The sequence below is a fragment of the Balaenoptera physalus genome, assembly GCF_965194825.1.
Source record: "Balaenoptera physalus genome assembly, chromosome: 13".
NCBI lineage: Eukaryota > Metazoa > Chordata > Mammalia > Artiodactyla > Balaenopteridae > Balaenoptera > Balaenoptera physalus.
Window position 1 is genome coordinate 89,965,402 of NC_138892.1, and position 13,723 is coordinate 89,979,124.

General features: G+C 34.8%; 1 pseudogene across 1 annotated transcript; it reads left to right on the forward strand.

Moving 5' to 3' along the window:
- Nucleotides 1-105: 105 nt before the first annotated feature.
- LOC309640694 (S-phase kinase-associated protein 1 pseudogene) lies at nt 106-13,390 on the forward strand (annotated as a pseudogene). The gene has a single exon. The product of its transcript is annotated as an S-phase kinase-associated protein 1 pseudogene (transcript).
- The last annotated feature ends 333 nt before the right edge of the window (nt 13,391-13,723 follow it).

Below are 13,723 nucleotides of genomic sequence, written 5' to 3' on the forward strand. Positions count from 1 at the left end.
ACAAAGAGTGAACCCTAATGTAAACTAGAGGCTTTAGTTCATACTTATGTCTTTGACAAGGCAGTAGTTATTTTTAAAATGTGAATGAATGAATGAATGAAAAAAAGTGTATAAGAAAATATAGGATCGGTTGGCCTTGTTCTCCGCTTTTCTGTTTTTCTTTTTGCAGACGCCGCCCTGCTCTCATCAGCCCCTGGCCCGCCATCTCCTTGAGTCCTAACACCATGCCTTCAATTAAGTTGCAGAGTTCTGATGGAGAGATATTTGAAGTTGATGTTGAAATTGCGAAACAATCTGTGACTATTAAGACCATGTTGGAAGATTTGGGAATGGATGATGCAGGAGATGTTGATCCAGTCCCCTTGCCAAATGTTAATGCAGCAATATTAAAAAAGGTCATTGAGTGGTGCACCCAGGGACAGATGACATCCCTGTTTGAGATCAAGAATTCCTGAAAGTTGACCAAGGAACACTTTTTGAGCTTATATTGGCATCAAACTACTTAGACATCAAAGGTTTGCTTGATGTTACCTGCAAGACTGTTGCCAATATGATCAAGGGGAAAACTCCTGAGGAGATTCGAAAGACATTCACTATCAAAAATGATTTTACTGAAGAAGAGGAAGCCCAGGTACGCAAAGAGAACCAGTGGTGTGAGGAGAAGTGAAATTTTGTGTCTGATGCTGTAACACTGTAAGGATTGTTCCAAATACTAGTCGCACTGCTTTGTTTATAATTGTTAATATGAAAAAAATGGTCCACAAATGCAGCAGCAAATCAGTTGTATTAGCAGAATGTTGTCCTCATTGCATGTGTAGTTTCAGTACAGATTCCAAACTTATGGCTCCGTTTCTTCTAGTATGATCAAAAGTTCTTTTTTCTTTGCTCTGAATAAAATTGAACTGTGGGTTTTCTATAGAAAGTAGCATTTTGGGCTCTCCCTCTTTTTGTAAAGCAATTTCTGCCTAGTTTATTGTCCAGTTAACTTTAGTTTAGTGACTTTTAAAAGTTGGCATTGTAAGTAAAACAACTTGCAAAAAATTTTCTGAAATAGAATTAACAACGTATTATCTTTATTCATGAGTTGGAAACTGGAAAAAGGCTACTTGAGGTAAATGTTATCAGAGTGGGGTTATCAGAATGTCTTCCAGCTTCCTGGAGTCAGAGCACCACTGGTATTGATTAGCCTGTATGTAGCAGGGCTCCCTTAATTGGATCTGAGGACTTGTTTTTGCATTTTTAATCCTCTCAGCTTTGAATATGTTGGCTAGAGGCTCAGTTACTACTCAGTTTGTGTTTTGGGAGGAAACAGAATTAGACAGTTTGCTGGCTTTTCAATTAAAAAAGACACTTAACCCATGTGGTGTGTCATCTTTTTATAATCAGTAATCCTATGTAGGGAAAACCATAAACACTACTTGCATGTAAAAAATAATTTAACCTTTAATGTTAAAATGTATGGCATAACCCAGAAAGCATCAGTCACGAATGCAAGATACTTTCAATAAAAAGTAAGTTACATAAAAAAAAAAAGAAAAAGAAAATATAGGATCCAGTCTTCATGACTGCAAGTTAAGGAAAGATTTTCTAAAGAAGAATCATAAAGCAAGCACCCTGAAGGAAAAGGACTGACAAATTTGAAAACATTGAAATTTAAAACTTCATGAAATTAATTGTCATAAAAAAGATAAAAGGTAATTGTGACATATATGATGAAAAAAGGATTAGTATTCAGAATACCACTAATCAATAAGAAAGCCAAACCACCCAAGAGAAAAATGGGAAAAGAATATTAATTTTCGGAAGAAATCCAAACAGCAAGTAAGCTTACGAAAATAATACTTCTATAACTTATAATCAAGGCAATGCAAATTAAAACAACAACGAGACACCATTTTATATCCATCCATTAGATTGGAAAAATTTTTGAATTCTGACAGTGCCAAGTGTACATTACTGGTGGGAAGATACATTTATTTTAAAAAAAAACAAAACACTATGGAGAGCAATTTTGCAGTATTTAATCAAGTTGAAGATAGGCATTCTTTACCATCCACCAATTTCAATTCCAGGTATATACAAAAATCCCACATATGTACACGAGGAAGTGTGTACAAGAATGTACACTGCAGTATTAGTCATAAAGGCTTATAACTGGCAACAATCCAGCTGTCCTTCAGTAAGCAAATAATTAGATAGATGATTGATAGATAATACATAGATGGATAAATAGATAAGAAATATCCTACAACAGACTAACGATGGCAGGTGGAATACATCTATCTACTTATACATACATTCAGGAGACAACAGGGGCCCTAAAAGTCAGAAATCAAACAGTAGCTTTGAGGACCCAACAGCAACCGTACCTCTGGTTAGTTTGCAAATAGCTGACTTCTCTGTCTCTTCTCTCTCCACCTGTTTTTGTCTCCATCTCTGCTTCTTGAAATCGCACTCACTCTTCAGAGCTTAACCTCCAGCAATCATCTTCACGGAGCTTATCTGGATTTTCCTGATCTAAATTTACTTCTTTTATGCATCTGTTAGAACACCTAAAAACTTCTGCCTTGTGCCACCCACACTGTAGATTTAAATCATGAAGATTGTGCCACATATAAAAGACTAGTAAAATGTTTATAACTTGCTACATAATAAGCATTTTGTATGAGGGAATAAAAGGATCACTGAATATACATCCAAAGGCTCGGGTCATAAATATTTTAATGACAATGGAGTTAACTTTAGTTAGCAGAGTAATAACGCAAAGAATTTGCAGAAGAAAATATTATGTGAAACGAGATTATACGGACATGTCTAATAGCTAGATCATCCCCCAAACTGAACACATGTTTAAAATGAAATCACTCTTATATGCCTAACAGAGAATCAGGGTTACTTAATGTCATTGTAGACTGAACTGAAGATTCAGAAATCCAAAACACCTGTGATCCCTGGTGTTCAAGGATGTGCATGTTCCGCTCCACTGCTCCCCCTCGAGAAAGAAAAAGAAAAAGAAAGAGCCTCTAGGTGTTTGGATTTTCAGATGTTAAATAAAAATGAAGCTACACGTGTTCTGTTCTTCACAACTTTAAGAGAGCCTAAGGGAGTTGGCCATCTATAAAGCTACTACAACAAACACATGTATGCTCAGCTATATTAATAAGAGCTAATAAATATTTAACTCTATAAAACATGTCTATCAGTGCTTGTTCTAGCTTGCCTCTTTTTCATGTTCCTAGAATCAGATTATAACTCTATTTCATACAATAGACTAATTCCTTAATAGCAAGAATTCTATCATTTTTCTCTTAATAGCCCCCATGGTCTCAAGACAGTATCTTGCATATTGTAAATTACAATTGTGGATTTAGTAGAACAGAGAAATATTTCAAATGATTCCTAATTATAAGAATCTAAAATATGTAAGGGGAAAAAATGTTTTTAAAGATATATGGGTAATGAGAGGGAATACACCTTACCAAATATTGAATCATATTATAAAGGCATAAGTTGAGAGGCTGGCACAGAAATAAACAGATCCCAAAAAAGAAAAATCCATGTATAAATGGGTATTTTATACGTAATAAAGATTAATAGTTTAAATCACTGAGGAAAAGCAGATTAATTAAAAAATAATGTTGAAATCATATTTTTCACAGTATTTGTTAAAATTGATTTAGCAGTTTTTATTATTGTTATTTATTTTTTTCCTATCTTTTTTGGTGTTCTTTTTTTTTTTTTTTTTGGCCATGCAGTGCAGCGGCTTGCAGGATTTTAGTTCCCTGACCAGGGATTGAACCCGGGCCCTCAGCAGTGAAAGCATGGAGTCCTAACCACTGGACAGCCAGGGAATTCCTTATTATTGTTATTTAAGTGGTATTAATTAAAAGTTCACAAGTGCTGATCAATATTTCATCTTAATTCTATATAAATCAGTGGCAAAAAACATCATTTTAAAAATGAAGAAACAGGGAATTCCCCGGTGGTCCAGTGTTTCACTGCCATGGGTCCAGGTTCAATCCCTGGTCAGGGAACTAAGATCTCACAAGCCATGTGACATGGCCAAAAAAAAAAAAAAAAAAACCTGTGTTTTTTTTAAATCCATTTTTCCAGGACTTAGCTGATGATTGTCATTTAATAGGCACTTAATAATTATTTGTTGACTAATAAAATGGGTGACAGGCTAAATATGTTCTGCATTATACTTTAAAGCAATTTTTTCAGACTCCTAATGTATACTTAATCACTCTATATTGTTTTACTACCATTCCAACTTTCTCCCAAATGTACCCAATAGCTTAAACACCAATTCACAAGTTAAACATTTAATATCTCTATTCTCATTCCTATTCGGTCCTCCATAAGAAGTGTTTGAAACTGTATTTTGATAGTTGGAAGTAAGGATTTCAGAGCAACTGTGTATGCACACAAACTACAAAGGGCTAATGCCTACTACTTGTGTGCCTACAGCCCATGAAAAATACACAACAATAAGGGCCACTTTCTCCAACTTCAGATTCTATTCTACCTTGTTCCAAAGGATGAAACTTTACTTTCTAGCTCATTAAAGCATATTATACAGAGACCGGAGAGATAATGAAGGGGATGAAAAGAATTTGAGCTTTGTAAGTAGACAATCCTGCTGTAGAATTTGAGCAATTTATGTAATCTCCTTTAACCTCAGTTTCCCCATCTGCAGAATAGTGATAATAACAGGGCTGCGGAGAAGATTTAATAGATGATTATCAAATCTTCAGGATAATGCCTGGTCCTAGTAAGGGCTCAAATATTATTATTAAGTTTTCAGCTGAATTAAATGAAATGGTACATAATAATTAACTATTATTAAATGAGATGGTGCTATTATTATTAGATAATAAAAGGTAAAAGTCTTTCTCAACTTCGTCCAGGGGTATTGTTCCAATGCTTAAACCTTAGTTCAGCAAAGGGATTTCAAAATCTAGAACTAGGTTATGGTTTGGGGGTCTGCGTAACAAAGGAAGCTTCTCTCTTCTTTCCTTGGGAGAGGTGTATCAGAGACTAGAGGAGAATATTCTGGGGGAAGGGTAAGGAGACTATCAGGGACCTACTTTCTCTGGCCTTTTGTGATCCACTAGGTCAGCTCATGTTACTCTCCTTTTCTTCCCTTTGTATATTTTAAAGCTGCTCTGAGTAACACGACCCGGAAAGAGAGCACAATAGCAGGGAATGAGGAATGAGGCAGTAACTGGCAGCTCAGTGATAATGTCTGCAAGGTACCTAAAACCAGAGCAGATGCGAGGAGACAGGCCATTATTTTGGAGGATTGACTGATAATGAAAACTCTGAAGATTGCTAAAGAGTTAAATGAAATACTAGTTTTTCAAGGAAGATGGGCAGAATGTCACCCTATTAATCATAAACTGGTGAGATAAACCAGGATTACCTAGGTAACTACTATATACTGTAACAGATAATTAAGCCATCCAATAGTAACCATCCAGAAGAGGTTTAAGTACAGTAAGGCAAAATTCTGATGGTTTAAAGAGAACAAAGCCTACTGTACTAATTAATTAACTTTTATGATGGTGTCAGGCCATTAGCGATAATGAGAAAACATCGGATTTCATGTGTTTGGACTTTGGTGAGATGTGATTCTTCTTGTCAACACATTAGGACCATATGGCCTAGGATCCAGTATTATAAATTAGAAAGAAAACTGACTGAATATCTTATCCAAATGGTTAAAAGTACCATGGATGCCGAAGTGTGCCAGATGGGTTTACTTAAGGATCAGTTCTAGGGTTTTTTAATATACTTATATGTGACAAGTATGAGACATTGTAGAAAACCAGCAGGAGTTTCTACCCACTCCAACACCCTTGAGTCAGTGCTTAGCGATAATAATAGCCCAACCAAGGTACACATTCTTGACCCAAGACCATATGTCTGGAACAAATATGTAAGAGGTGGCTAATACACAGACCTTCATATGGAAAAAATAAAAAGTTGGGTTGAGGAGAAAAGAGGAAGAGGCAGAGTGGTAAAAAAAAAAAAGTTCAAATAATGTAAAGTATTCTAATTAGCCATAAAAAGAAATACAAAACTTATGTATTTCTATAGATACAAATTATCCTTTTAATATTAATTGTATCTTGATCACAAAATAATAAATATTAAAACAGGACACATGCCGGAATTCCCTGGCAGCACAGTCAAAAAAAAAAAAAAAAAAAAGAAATAGAAAAAAATTAAAACAAAACAACAGGACACATGACAAATCATACAAAAGCAAAATTATTAACCTGATGTTAAAAAGAAGAGCACAACATTAAGAGGCAAATGAATATTCCTTTTCTTTTAGAAATTTTCAGGGGTGATAGAAATGCTCTGTTTTTTTAATAAATTTATTTATTTATTTACTTATTTTTGGCTGCGTTGTGTCTTCGTTGCTGCGTGCGGGCTTTCTCTAGTTGCGGCGAGCGGGGGCTACTCTTCGTTGTGGTGCACGGACTTCTCATTGTGGTGGCTTCTCTTTGTTGCGGAGCACGGGCTCTAGGAGCACGGGCTTCAGTAGTTGTAGCACGCAGGCTCAGTAGTTGTGGCTTGTGGACCTAGTTGCTCCATGGCATGTGGGATCTTCCCGGACCAGGTCTCAAACCTGTGTCCCCTGCATTGGCAGGCGAATTCCTAACCACTGTGCCACCAGGGAAGATCAAATGAATATTCTTCTAAATAAAAACTAAGGCAAAAAGGAAATTAAAAATACAGTAAAAATATTTGGTAAATAATTGATATGAAAACAGTATCACAAGATAGGCCTCTGCTAAATCAGAACTCACACTTGTAGGTTAATTTATGATTTTGTGTTTATCATCAAAATTAAAAAAGACAAAATAAGCTCTGTATTTTTCATTGAAAAAAATTACCCCAAGGAGGGGAAAGGGGGTGGTGGGCACAAGCCCCATAAAATTAATCTCTCTTTCAGCTTAGCCAAGGCTATCTTAGCTGTAATAGAATATGCAAACATAAATGGGATTCTTATGCACTGCCAATAACTAGTTTGGGAGAAAAAAATTGTTTTAATTGTATTGGCAATTGCAGCCAAAAGAATAAATTACCCAGGAATAGAGATGTGTAGAATGTTTCTCCTATAGTACACACTCATTTTTTTAAACTATAAAATATTAACATGTATAAAGAAAAATCCTGTAATTTTTTTTTTTTTTTTTTTTTACTCAGCAATAATTATCAATAACATTAGCTCCAGATGATTTGGTTAAAAGTAATTTAATCACCATAGCAAATGAGGAATTCCCTGGTGGTCCAGTAGTTAGGACTCGATGCTTTCACTACTGAGGGCCAGGGTTCAATCCCTGGTCGGGGAACTAAGATCCCACAAGCCAAGCAACCAGGAAAAAAACCCAAAAAACTGCAAGTGAGCAAAATGACAAAGTGGTCAAAACATATTTCCAGTAATTTTAAATTTCACACACATGACGCCCTGTTTAGCAATTTCTTCATACATCGTTTAAAATTTTTGTCTGTTTCAGAATTTTTTCAGATTACTTTTGCTTTTCTTCACAAGTATTTACAGCTGCTCTGAGCTATTTAAAATAGTGAAGTTTGAAAGTAATCTAAATATTCAAAACTAGATGATTTGTGATACGCCTGTGTAGCATAAATTTATGCAATCAATAAATTAAAATGTGGTTTCGAAATTGTACGTTTTGAAATGAAAACAAAATAAAATGTATATAATGTCTTTTCAATTTAAAACATTGTGTGTGTGCGTCTTTGTGGGAGCAGAAAAGGAATTAGGAAGATAGATGCCATTGCCTTAACAGAGGTCATGATTGCTTTTTCTTTCTTTCCCTGTCTTTCTTTCTTTCTTCCTTTCTTCCTTCCTTCCTTCCTTCCTTTCTTTCTTTCTTTCTTTCTTTCTTTCTTTCTTTCTTTCTTTCTTTCCTTTTTTCAAAATATTTATTTATTTATTTGGCCATGCTGGGTCTTAGTTGTGGCATGTGGGATCTTTTAGTTCCCCACATCTTTACCAACACTTTTCTTTTTATAATGGCCATACTAACAAGTGTAAGATGATATCTCGTTGTAGTTTTGATGGCATTTCCTTGATGATTAGTGATGCTGAACATATTTTTATATACCCATTGGCCATTTGTATGTCCTCTTTAAAGAAATATCTATGTATTAAGTCCTTAACCCATTTTTAAGTTGGATTATTTGGATTTTTGCTATTGAGCTATAGGAGTTTCTTCTATATTTTAGATATTATTTCTTTTTCAGATATATGGTTTGCAAATATTTTCTCTCAGTCCATAGGTTGTGTTTCACTCTGTTGATTGTTTGCTGCACAGAAGCTTTTTAGTTTGATATACTCCCATTAGTCTATTTTTCCTTTCATTGTCTGTGCTTTGGTGCCATATGCAAGAAATCATTGCCAAGACCAATGTTATGAAGTTTTTCCCCTAAGTTTTCTTCCAGGAATTTTACTTAGTTTCAGGTCTTATGCTTAAGTCTTTAATCCATTTTGTGTTGATCTTTGTGTTGGTGTAAGAGACCAGTTGCATTTTTTTGCATGTGGATATTCAGTTTTCCAATCATCATTTTTTGAAAAGACTATCCTTTCCCCATTGTATACAATACGTCTTGGCACCCCTGTCAAAGATCATTTCAATGTATATGTATGGGTTTATTTCTGGGTTCTCTATTCTATTCAATTGGTCTATATGCCTGTGTTTACACCAGTACCATGCTGTTTTGATTACTGTAGCTTTGTAATATGTTTTGAAATCAGGAAGTGTGGGGTCTCCAGCTTTATTCTTCTTTATCAAGATTGTTTTGGCAATATAGAGTCCTTTATGGTTCCATGTGAATTTTGATTTTTTTCAATTTTACTAAATAAATTGAATTTTTTGAGTCTAAAAAGAAGGACTATTTGGGTCTCCCTAAATGAAAGAAACAAAATATAATTACAGCACATGCTATTTTGTGTAATTTTCTCACCTCACTAAACCTGTGGCAAAGATTTTTAAAATTAATTTCTATTGAAATATAATAGACAAATAAAATTGTAAAATATTTTAAGGGTACAACATGATGATTTGATACAGCCATTGACATTTTGATAAGGACTACACTGAATCTGTAGCTTGCTTTGGGTAGTATGGACATTTTAACAGTATTCATTCTTCCAATCCATGAACACAGGATGTCTTTTGATTTATTTGTGTCTAATTTGTTTCAGCAGTGTGTCATAATTCATTGAATCATTCTATTTTGGTAGATATTTTGTTTTTCCCAATTGTCCTCTATTATAATTAACATTTTGAGTAACATCTTTGTGCATGTATCTTTACTTTCATTTCTGATTATTTCCTTATGATAGATTCAAAAAATAAGATGACTGTTCCAAAGGCTATAGCTACGTTTAAGATTTGATTCATGATGTCATATTGCTTTCCCAAAAGTCTTTTTCAAACTAACTTTCTATAAGCCAAGTGCATGCCCATCTGCCCTTATTGTTTAAGCCATGGAGATCTGGGGGACTGTATGTTAGCTGCAGTAAAACCCAGTGTATCCTGAATGTTACTTATGACTTTAAAAGGTTTAGATTACAGCACCAAAATGATTAAGGTTTGGGAAGATTTTATAAGTTTTTTGAAACTTCACAGCATAAGATAAAATCTAAATTGAATCAAAAGCTTTGTATTGGGGAACTAGCAGAAATTTTATAATGATTTAAAATGTCTATTGGGAACTCTGAAATGGAAAGTCAAGAGACATTTTGTGAAGCAGATGAAATGAAATTGGTTATGTCAAATAATATCACTGAGTGTTAAATTCTGCCAAGTAACTGGTAGGGAGAATTTACATGAGAAATGTTCCTTTGAATCCCATTTGAAATTCTAGAGCCTGAAGTAAAGATGATTCTGACCATTTTGGTATAGGTAATATAACTTAGTTGTTAATAATAGGTCCTTTACTAAAATTCTTAAAACCCAAAGTCTCTAAAAACCAAATAAATAAATAAATAAATAAATAAATATTTTTTACATTTGGCCCAAACTAGTTGGGTACCAAATTCAGACCTGAAGTGAAATCAAACTACGTAGAGTCCTCATTTGTTCCACTCCACATGAATTAACAAGTTTAAGTCAGATATATTCATTTCTTTGCTTATGGGGAGGTTCCCAGACTCTGCTGAAAATGTTATACAAATTTTGGTAAATGCTCTCATTTACTTTTGTAAAATCTGAAGAATTCTGAATTCCGAAACATATCAAACCTCATGGTTTTCTGGTAAGGGATTACATACTTGTAATCGTTAAGATTTTTTTATAATGTGTACTGTGTGCCAGATTATTCTAAGGGTTGTATTTATTTTACCTTAATTTATCTTACAAAACTTATGAGAAAGATATAGTGGTTATTTCCAATTTACAGATGAGAAAACTGACATACAAAAAGGTGAAGTAACTTACAAGGGGTGGAGCCTAAATTCATATCATGGCTCCAATCAGACAGCTGGACTACCTCAGCTGGCTTTTGAATCAGAGTACAAGGCTAACTTAGCAGTAAAATGAGGCTAGTTTAATGACCACTCACACTCAGTTTTCTCATTGTAAAATGAGAATAATATGATTAGCTAGCTTACCTGATTACTATGCAGATTAAATAAAACAAGTAAATCACTTAACACAGCGGCACATAGTACCTACTCAATATATGTGTGCTGTTGTTATAAATGTTGGTCACTTTAAGTCAACCTGAAGTGTCAGTCTCAATGGGGACCTTGAAATACTTAGAAGCAACTTAGAATTTGCATCAATAAAAAAGTAAAATATCTGTTTGGACTACCTAGGAAGACACCTTAAAAAAATATGAAATCAAATGAAATCCAAATGAAACCAAAAGTTTTGCTTGTGCTATGGTTTGACCTGTAGAACAGTATTTAACACAGAGTGCGTAATCAATAAATATTTCTTGAATGAACAGGGTTGTAAAGTTATAAAGAGGCAGCCACATGCTTCAAATTGTGAAATGATGATATACGATGGTAGATAATAAAAATGTTAATGGGTTCATTGGCTTCCTATAAACAAACAGTAGAGTCCACAGTCTATATTTCATTAGACTTGTGCTGAAGATCCTGCCATACTTGTCTGGCAAGACATCTAACAAAGAATAAAAGAACAGAGCTTTGCTTTCCATTTCAGTCCCTCAGGCTACAAACTGGCCAAGACGGGGGGAAGAGGGGCACTTGGGTGAGCAGAAGTGGGTCAAATGAGGCTGAATTTTAAATAATTGAATATGATTGGAAAGCTCTGGGGTCTGCCTGGGATGTCCTTAAGAGATGAGGCAGGGGGATTTGATGTGAGTTCAAGTCATTTAGAAAAATATAAGCTTTATGTTTATACTATATTGAGGGGAAACTAAAACTAGTTATGTATATTTTTCTGACAAAAGGGCTTTGAAAAACTTTGAGCCTGTAAAGAGTTTAAGAACCCATAAGATACTTCAGAAGAAAATAATTTATAATATATATGAATCACCTGGTGGTAACATTAGTAACAAATACATAGTGTACCAGAACTGTTACATTATTTGTTTCACTTAATTTTATCATGCTAGAAATACCACTTGTGAATTATGATTAATGATTTATAATAAAAACAGTAGAGCTTTCTCTCCCCGAGAGCAACTCACCCACCAAGGCCACATCGATCACTTAATCACTGCTGGGTGATTTAGTGGGAGCAAATAAATAGCCTGTTTTGGAAAAAAAAAAGCCAAAAACAGCAGAACACTCGAAGTATGTCCCTCCAGTTTGTGCCTGAAAAAAGCTCCTACTTATACTTCAAGACCAGTACAGTTCAACAAAATGAAAAGGCAACTTACGGAATGGGAGAAAATATTTGCAAACCAAATATCTGACAAGTGATTACTATTCAAAATATGTAAGGAACTCATACAACTTAATAGCAAAACAAGAAATAATCTGGTTTTAAAATGGGCAAAGGACCTGAATAGACATTTTTCCAAAGAAGACATACACATGGTCAACAGTACAAGAAAAGGTACTCAGCATCATGAATCACCCAGGAAAATGCAAATCAAAACCACAATGAGGGGCTTCCCTGGTGGCGCAGAGGTTAAGAATCTGCCTGCCAATGCAGGGGACACGGGTTCGAGACCTGGTCCAGGAAGATCCCACATGCCGCAGAGCAAGTAAGCCCATGCGCTACAACTACTGAGCCCGTGCGCCACAACTACTGAAGCCCGCGTGCCTAGAGCCCGTGCTCCACAACAATAGAAACCACCAAAATGAGAAGCCCGCGCACCGCAACAAAGAGTAGCCCCTGCACAGCAACGAAGAACCAATGCGGCAAAAAAATAAATAAATTTTATTAAAAAAAAACACACACACACTGAGCTATCACCTCACACCTGTTAGAGTCACTATTATCAAAAAGACAAGTGACAAATAAGTGCTAGTGAGTGTGTGGAGAAAAGGGAACACTTGTGCCCTGGTGGCGGAAATGTAAATTGGTGCAGCTACTATGGAAAACAGTATGGAGGGGGGGGGTCTCAAAAATTAAAAACAAAACTACCATATGATCCAGCCATGCCACTTCTGGGTATTTATCTGAACAAAATGAAAACACTAACTCAAAAAGAGATATGCATCCCCATGTTTATTGCAGCATTACTTACAGTAGCCAAGATATGGAAATAATCTAAGTGCCCATTGATGGATGCATGGGTAAAGAAAATTTGGTGTGTGTGTGTGTGTGTATATATATATATATATATATATATATATATATATACACACACACACACACACACACATTTATATATCATATACCATAAAAAAAGAAACAAATCATGTCATTTGCTACAATGTGAATGAGGCCGGAGGGCATTATGCTAAGTGAAATAAGTCAAAGACAAATATTGTATGACCTCACTTAAATGTGGAATCTAAAAAAAACCAAACTCATAGAAACAGAGCAGATTGGTTGTGGGGGGTTGGTGAGAGAAAGGAGTGAGTGAAGATAGTCAAAGAGTACAAGCTTCCAGTTATAAGTTCTGGGGATCTAATGTACAGCATGGTGCGTATAGTGAACAGTACTGTACTGTATACTTGAAAGTTGCTGAAAGTGAAACCTAAAAATTCATATCACACACACAAAAATGGTAACTGTGTGAGGTGATGGTTGGGTTAATTAACTTCATTTCACAATATATACTTACGTCAAATCATCATATTGTACATCTTAAACTTACATAGTGTTATATGTCAATTATATCTCAATAAAGCTAAAAACAGAAAAGAAACAATTGTTTTGGAACTAGATAGAGATGGGGGTTGTGCATTTACACATTACATTACATTACATTGTGAATGTACTGAATGCCACTGAACTGTTCAGTTTTAAAGGGTTAATTTTATGTTATGTCAATTTCATGTCAATAAAAAAAAAGAAAGAAAAAGACCAGTAAAAATGTTACCTTTGGAAAAGTTATAACTAATATGCCTTCATAGCATATTGTATTACAATTATCTGTTTATGTTTCTACTTCCCTAACTGGATTATGTTCTTAAGGAGAGGAACTGCATTTTATTTGTTTTGTATTCCTTACCTAGCCCCCTGCCTCAAATAGTAGGCATTTAAGAAATGACTGAGGTAATTACTGAATTGAGTAAGTCACATGTATT